The sequence below is a fragment of the Tupaia chinensis genome, unplaced genomic scaffold (assembly GCF_000334495.1).
Source record: "Tupaia chinensis unplaced genomic scaffold, TupChi_1.0 Scaffold143796_1, whole genome shotgun sequence".
In the NCBI taxonomy this organism is placed as follows: domain Eukaryota; kingdom Metazoa; phylum Chordata; class Mammalia; order Scandentia; family Tupaiidae; genus Tupaia; species Tupaia belangeri.
Window position 1 is genome coordinate 2,572,705 of NW_006203646.1, and position 8,158 is coordinate 2,580,862.

General features: G+C 41.2%; 1 long non-coding RNA gene across 1 annotated transcript in view; it reads right to left on the reverse strand.

Annotated features, from left to right (window-relative positions):
• Positions 1-8,158, reverse strand: part of LOC102499585 (uncharacterized) — a 246,334-nt gene that overhangs the window by 152,000 nt on the left and 86,176 nt on the right. The window lies entirely within an intron of this gene.

An 8,158-nucleotide genomic window follows, 5' to 3' on the forward strand; every position in this document is an offset into this window, starting at 1 on the left:
ATATATATATATATCTTTCTTTCATAGCCTGGCTTGCTTCACTCAGCAATAAGTCTTCCATATTTGACCACTTTTTATCAAATGCCAGGGTCCTGTTGTTTTTATAGCTGAATACTATTCCATACAGTATATGTGCCACACTTTTTCTATCCATTCATTTGTTTGTGGACATTTGGGTTGGCTCCATATCTTAGTGATCGTGAATAATGCTGCAGTAAACATTGATGTGTAAGCGCTTTTCCAGCTGAGCATTCGCCTGTATTTTGGGTAGATACCCAAAAGTGTGATTACTGGATCAAATGGTAATTCTATTTATCGATCTTTGAGGAACCTCTATATTATCTTCCACAGTGGCTGGACTAATTTACATTCCCATCAGCAGTGTAGGACAGTTCCCCTTTCACAACAACCCCATCAACACTTTTCACTTTTTGTATTTTTAACCTCTGCCATTCTGACAGGGGTTAGGTAGTATCTCATTGTGGTTTTAATCTGCATCTCCCTCATGATGAGAGATGTTGACTATTTCTTCACATGCTTTTTGGCTATTTGCAAGTCTTCCTTAGAGGGTTTTTCATTCAGTTCATTTTCCATCTTTTAATTGGTTTAATCATTTTGGGGGGTAAGCTGCTTGAGTTTCCTGTGTATTCTAGTTATCAGTCCCTTATCTGAGGCATATTTTACAAAAATATTATCCCATTCTGAGGGTTGCTGATTAACACTAATTACTGTGTCCTTTTGCTGGGCAGAAACTTCTTAATCTTATATAGTCCCATTTGCCTGTTTTAGGAATTATTGCCTGTGCTTTGGGAGTCTTATTTAAGAAGTCTTTGCCTACCCTAATGTCTCCCAGAGTTGCCCCAGTGTTTTCCACCAGTAGTTTTATAGTTTGAAATCTGAGGTTCAGATCTTTGATCCATTTTGAGTTGATTTTTGTTAATGGTGAAAGAAGGGGATTCAGTTTCATCTTTCTGCAAGTGGACACTCAGTTTTTTCAGCTACATTTGCTAAAGAGGTTTTATTTTCCCATTGGATTGACTGGTATCCTTTGTCAAAAATCAATTGGCTGGGGAACCAGCAGTTAGTGTAATGGCTATGTCGCTGGACTCCCACGTAGTCGACCACAGTTCGCATCCTGGACCCGGGCGCGTGTGCGTGTGTGCCCAAGATCCCGAGAGGAGAATGGAGGAGAAGGGATTGCGGCATGACCATCCCCCCTGGGGGGTGATTTCTCGCTTTCTGTCTCTCTGTCTCTCTCTGTCTGTCTGGTGAGCACATGCGCCCTATAGTGAAAATCTCTCCCCCCACCCTCCAAAAAAAAGAGAAAAAAATCAGTTGGCTGTAAGCTTTGGGGTTTATTTCTGGGATCTCTATTCTATTCCATTGGTCCATCTATGTGTTTTTGTGCCAGTACCATGTTGTTTTTATTATCACAAGTTTATAGCATATTTTGGGGTTAGGGAGTGATATGCTGCCCTCTCCACTCTTCTTGCACAGGATTTCTTGGGCAATACAAGGTCTTTTATGATTCCAGACAAATTCTATGATTGTCTTTTCTAGATCTGTGAAGAATGACTCTGGCATTTTGATTGGAATTGTGTTAAATATGTAGAATTATTTGGGTAGAATTGCCATTTTGATTATATTAACTCTTTCAATTCAGAAACATAGGATGTCCTTCCACTTTTTTTGTATCCTTTTCAATATCTTTTTTTGAGATTTTCATAGTTTTCTTTGTAAATGTCTTGGACTTCCATAGGTTTATCCCTAGGTATCTTATACATTTTGTGTCTATGGTAAAAGGAATTCCTTTCTTCAGATCTATTTTGTTCAACTTGTTGTTTGTATACAGAAATGCTATAGATTTTTGGATGTTGATTTTGTATCCTGACATTTTACTATATTCATTTATTACTTCAGAAGTTTTTTCAAGGAAACCTTTGGGTCTTCTAAATATACCATCATGTCATCTGCAAATAAAGATTTTTTTTCAACTCTTCTTTGCCTATTTGAATGCCTTTTATATTATTCCCTTTTCTGATTGCATTGGCTAAGACTTTCAGCACTATATTAAAAAGCAGTGAGAAAGTGGGCAGCCTTGTCTAGTACCAGTTTTTAGTGGAAAAGCTTTTAGCTTTTCCCCACTCAATATGTTAGCTATAGGTTTTTCATATATGGCTTCTATTGTGTTGAGAAATGACCCTTCTATACCAATATTGCTGAGAGTCTTAATCATGAAGAGATTTATTTTATCAAACTTTTTCTCTGCATCAATTGAAATAGTCATATGGTTTTTATCTTCCTTTCTGTTAATATGGTGTATTATATTTATTATCTTGGGTACGTTGAATCACTCTTGCATCCCTGGAATAAAACCAACCTGGTCATTCTGAATAATCTTTTTTATATATTGTTGGATACAATTTGCAAGTATCTTGTTAAGAATTTTTGTATCTATATTCATCAGAGATATTGGTCTGTAGTTTTCCTTTTTTGTCATGTCTTTATCTGTTTTAGGAATGAGGATGATGGAGACTTCATAAAACGAATTTGGGAGGTTCTTTTCCTTTTGGATCTTTAGAAATAATTTGAATATAATGGGGATTAACTATTCCTTAAAAGTTTTGTAGAATTCAGAAGTGAAGCCTTCAGGACCTGGGCTTTTCTTTGTCGGGAGGTAATTTATTACTGATTCAATCTCATGGCTTGTTTGGGATCTATTCAGGTATTCTATGTCCTCCTGATTCCATCTTGGTATATTATATGCATCTAGGAATTTGTCCATCTCCTCCATGTTCTCTTGTTTGTTGGCATACAGTTGCCCATAATATCCTCTAATGATGTTTTATATTTCCATTGTGTCTGTTGTAATGCTGTCTGTTTCATTATGTATTTGATTTATCTGGTTACTTTCTTCTTCATCAGTTTACCTAATGGTCTATCAACCTGTTCATCTTTTCAAAGAATCAGCTTTTGCCCTCATTTATTTTCTGTATAGTTAATTTATTTTCTATTTCATTATTTCTACTCGAATCTTTATTATTTCTTTTCACCTGGCATTTTTGGGGTTTTTATGTTGTTGTTTTTCCAATTCCTTGAGGCAAGATGTTAGGTTGTCTATTTGTCACCTTTCCAGTTTTTTTCTTATTCATACTAATTGCTATGAATTTCCCTCTTATGATGGCTTTTGCGATGTCCCATAGATTATGGAAACTTGTGAACTCATTATCATTTGTTTCCACAATATTTTTTATTGCAGACTTAATTTCTTCAGTAGTTAAGAAGTCATTCAGAAGTAGGTTGTTTAGTTTCTATGTGTTTGTGTATTTTCAAGGATGTTTCTTGAAATTAATATCGAGTTTAATTTCACCATGGTCTGAGAAGATGCTGGCATAGTTTTATGCCTTTGAATCTGGAAAGACTTGACTTGTGTCCTATCATATGATCAATCTTTGAAAAGTTTCCATGCTGGGGTGAGAAAAATGTATATTTTGTGGTCTTAGGGTGGAAAGTTCTATAGATGTCTTTCAAGCCCAATTGACTTATAGTATAGTTTAGGTCCTATGTCTCTCTGCTTATTTTTTGTCTAGAAGATCTGTCTAAAGGAGATAATGGAGTGTTGGGATCCCCAGTGTTTTTTTTTTCTGTTTATTCATTCATTTATTTTAATTATTTTAATTTGACCAGAGAGAGACACAGAAAAAGTTAGAGAGAGAGCAAGTGAGAAAGCAAGCTACCAGGTCTGGGACTTGAACTGCGGTCGGCCATGTGGGAGTGTCCAGCACCTTAACCACTACACCACTGGCTGGCTGGAGGGAAAGAATTTTGTCTGTTTTGCTCCTTGCTATTCTCTGGTGCCTAAAATATTGCCTGGTACTTAACTGGTGCTTAATGTGTGTGTGTTGAGTGAATGAATGAATGAAGGCATATATTCCACTCCTCTTTTTTCCCAAAGATACAATCTATTCTCTTCACTATGTATTCTGACCTTGGAGACTCTGCTTACATTCACAGCAAGGGCCCCCTGTTGCTCCTTTATTTTTCTCTAAATGGAACTTCCAGCTGAGTGTTGGCTAATATCAGTGTCCAATCTGTCTGTGGGTCTTGTTCTGGGCCCATAAATGTCCCTTCAGGGCCTAGACAGCCACAGATATGAAACCAACCATGTATCCATTGATCCTAAAACTCACATGAACAAACTCACCAGAGGCCAGAGGTCCTTGTCCCCTGCAGGTAAATGTTTTCAGATGACCAGAGCCTGAGGTAGGAGTGTGGTTGTGGTGCTACTCCGGGGCCATCAGCCACTGCTGCCTCACATAGGCAGTGAGAGGTGGCAAGCTAGAAGATGTAAGGCAGTAAGTACAGTGGGTCAGGACCTACCTATCTGCCCCCCACTCCCAGTCACCTGCAGGGCAAGCAGTTCATATGTTCTGAGTCTCAGCTGTGACCAGCTGCCCTGTAGGATTGCTGTGAGAAGCAAGCATGGCAGGGTCTTCGAAGGAAGAGAATATTGTCATGGTGAGTGGCCCACGCTGGATTCATGTCCTTGTAAGCCACTTGCTTGCTACGTGACCTTAGACAGGTTTCTAGACCAACCCCATGTCTCATTGTTGTCTCAGGGTCAGGCACATGGTTAGTAAGCAATTATTACGAAATGTAAAAGAACACAAGAGAGTAACCTGATTCCAAGGGAGAAGAAAGGTGGGTGTGGTAAAAATATACAGTCCTACTGTCCTCTTAGTGTCCTGTCCCCACCATTATTTTCACATTTCTTGGTAGAGACACATCGATATGCTAAGTCCCAGCATGGCTAGGCTGCTGGGCTTGGGGTCCTCCCTAGAGCTGCAGATATGAGAGACTTTCCTCTAGTTGGTAACTGAATTAGAGCCATCTGGGTCACCATTCTGGAGACAGGCAGATGGCAGTTAAAATCCCAGCCCCGAAACAGCTGTGTGACCCTCCTTGTGCCTCAGTTTCCTTGGCAAAATGCAAGTAATGACAGATGGCATCTACTTCACATGGTGGCACATGAATAGATATGTCCACATCCCTAAGCAAATCCCATGCTTTCCACTTCATTGCCTTTGCTTCTGTAGTTCCTTGAGTGTCCTCTTTCCTCACTTCTCCCTGCTAGAACTTAACTAGGGCCTTGCTCAAAGCCTCTACTTCCATGAAGTGTTTCTGGGTCTCTATCACACAGAGTCTCCCCTTCTTTCCAGCCTCCCTAACACACAACTTTTCTATGGAAGTCACCCCAACATCGAGTAAATGACGTCTTTCCTTTATTCCTAATCCCTTCTCAGCAGTAAATTTTGGAGTCAGACCTGGGTTCAACTCCAGCTTTGCTACTTGATAGTTCACCTCAGCTAAGTTACTTAGATTCTCAGGTCCTTGGTTTCCCTGTCTGCAAAAAGATCATATCAAAACACCTTCCTCTCTGGGTTTGTCATGAGAATTAAAGAAGATCAGACACATGAAACGTTCAACACAGTGTTTAGCACAACATATGTGCTCGTAATAAGTAGGCTGCTCTTTGGGAGACCTCTCCTATACAGGTGGCTTTTAACATGCAAATCTTGGGGTTAGTGTTGGCTCCAGAAAGAGGTAACTGGTGAGTTCTCACTAAAGACTTAGCTGTTCTCAGGTCAGCTGGTGGTGTGGTGGTTAAAGCAGCCGAATCCCACATGGCCCATACAGTGTGGTTTAAGTCCTGGATGCATTGACTTGAAAAGCACACTGGGCACATATAATATACGTGCATGCCCAGAATCCTGAGAGGAGAGTGGAGGAAAATGGATACAGTCCTACTGTCCACTTAGTGTCCTGTGGTATAGCCCTCTCCCCTTGTGGGGGGGGGGGGATTTTCTCACTTTCCCTCTATTTTCCCTCTCTCTCTCCCCTCCACTCCCCAACCCCCATGAGTATACACACCCTATATCAAATTACAAAACACACACACACACACACACACACACACAACTTAGCTATTCTTTTGACAACAGAACTTCTGGAGCCTAATAGTAAAGTAGGGAAGTGTACAAGAGAACCAAAAGTAATTTCGGGAAACTGGTACCTATTTCTCAGTCTTCACCTCGGTCCAGAGCAAAAGGAGGTGTGGCATGTGGCATAAGAAATAGCTACCACACATGCCAGGCTCTGCGGGAGGCACCAAACCTTTCCACAAACTCTCTCCTTAAATCTCAGGACAAAACTGCAACGTCATCACTTGTCTCCCTCTCTTCCAGTTGATAACTCTGAGCCTCAGAGAAGTTAAGTGATTTACTCAAGCTCACACAGTCAGTTGTGACATAGCCCAGATTCAAACCCATGCCAATCTTTCTCCAGGGCTAGTGGCATGCAGGCGTAGGTGAAAGAAAGAGACAGAATATTTATCCACCAAGAATACACACCCCCATGAAAGGGCAGAAACAGCATTCTGTGAAAGTGTGTGATTTTATTTAAGGAAAATTAATTCAGCATACAACTTCATCATAATACCATTTCTCGAAACATTAGCTCCCATCAATGTGGTAAAAGTCTGAAAAACTACAAAGTGTCTTTTTTTTTTTTTTTAAATCCTATTATCTGTAAACATCCACTTTTCAGACCGACCAAGATTTTGCCTTTTCTCCCCTTGACCTGTAAGTTTTAAATCGAGAAAGGGCCGGGGTGGCCGCACACATTCATGCGGCTGGAGAAAGGTTCCCATTAGCCTGCAAACCCGGGGGGAAAACAGAGCTCACTTTAATTGCTTTGTGCATTAGTCTCCCTTTTGGGTTTAATATCTATAAACATCCACTTTTCAGACCGACCAAGATTTTGCCTTTTCTCCCCTTGACCTGTAAGTTTTAAATCGAGAAAGGGCCGGGGTGGCCGCACACATTCATGCGGCTGGAGAAAGGTTCCCATTAGCCTGCAAACCCGGGGGGAAAACAGAGCTCACTTTAATTGCTTTGTGCATTAGTCTCCCTTTTGGGTTTAAATCCACAGCCACAACTGCTATTTTTTTCTCCAGTCCTAGAAGCAGCCAAGAAGCATTTTTCATTCTGCTGTCCGATATCGCCCTCTTGTGGTCTCAACTCTACTTAGAAAGTAGAGAGAGTAAACCCATAAAGACAAGTGCCACCCAGCCCCCCTGGGGCTCAGTCACCCACCCACCATGCAGCCATCCTTCTGGCCACTCATTTTGTTGTCATTCCTCCCAGGTCTATTATGTGTTGAGCAGCAAGCATGGTGGGAATCCAACATCCTAGTGCTTAGTAATTCACCTGCTGCTGCAGAACCTGAGGGTCTGGAGCAAATGACCTAGATCTGGAATGCCTGCCCTACACTTAAAACTCAGTGACCCTGGCTGGGGATTGGTTTATCCCTCTGGACATGCTGCTTCACCTTGGACTTGTTAATACTGACTTGCCCACCTTCAAAATATACCCTAGTACATGCATCCCCTTAATCTTCCCTTTATTTCATTTTCACAACCTAGAGCACACTTAGGTTTTTGCCACAAGGAAAAGCAGAGTTAATGAATACGCCCAGATCATGGCATCAGAAGCTTTGGGTTCAAGTCCCACTTCTGCCAGTTGCCCACCTTGTTACCTTGGGCAAATTACTTAACTTTTCTCAGCTTCTTTTTCCTATCTGTGTAATGGACATGATTGTTAGATCATATTCAATAAGATAATTCCTGTTCTTGAACTTTGGTGTCATTCCCTGAGAAGCTTAATAACAGGACAAGTCGTGCCCCCTCTTCTCAAACTTACTGATCCAGAAAAGCAAAATGGCCCCAGACATCAGAGCAGTTATTGAGCTACCTTAGTGACTGAATGTTCTATAACACCTGAGAATGTGTTGAGTCAACTCACTGGTCCTTGAACTTGACTGCACATTGGAATCCACTGGGGGAGGCTTTTAAAATGCCAATGCTGAGGCCAGCAGTTGGCGTAATGGCTATGTCGCTGAACTCCCATGTAGTCAACTGTGGTTCGAGTCCTGGACCCGGTGGCTTAAACTCACGCCAGGCACGTGTGCGTTCATGCCCAAAATCCCAAACAGAGAATGGAGAAGAAGGGATTGCAGTGTGGCCATCCCCCCAGGGAGTGATTTCTTGCTTTCTGTCTTTCTGGCGAGCACATGTGCCCTATAGCAAAAACGTCTCAAA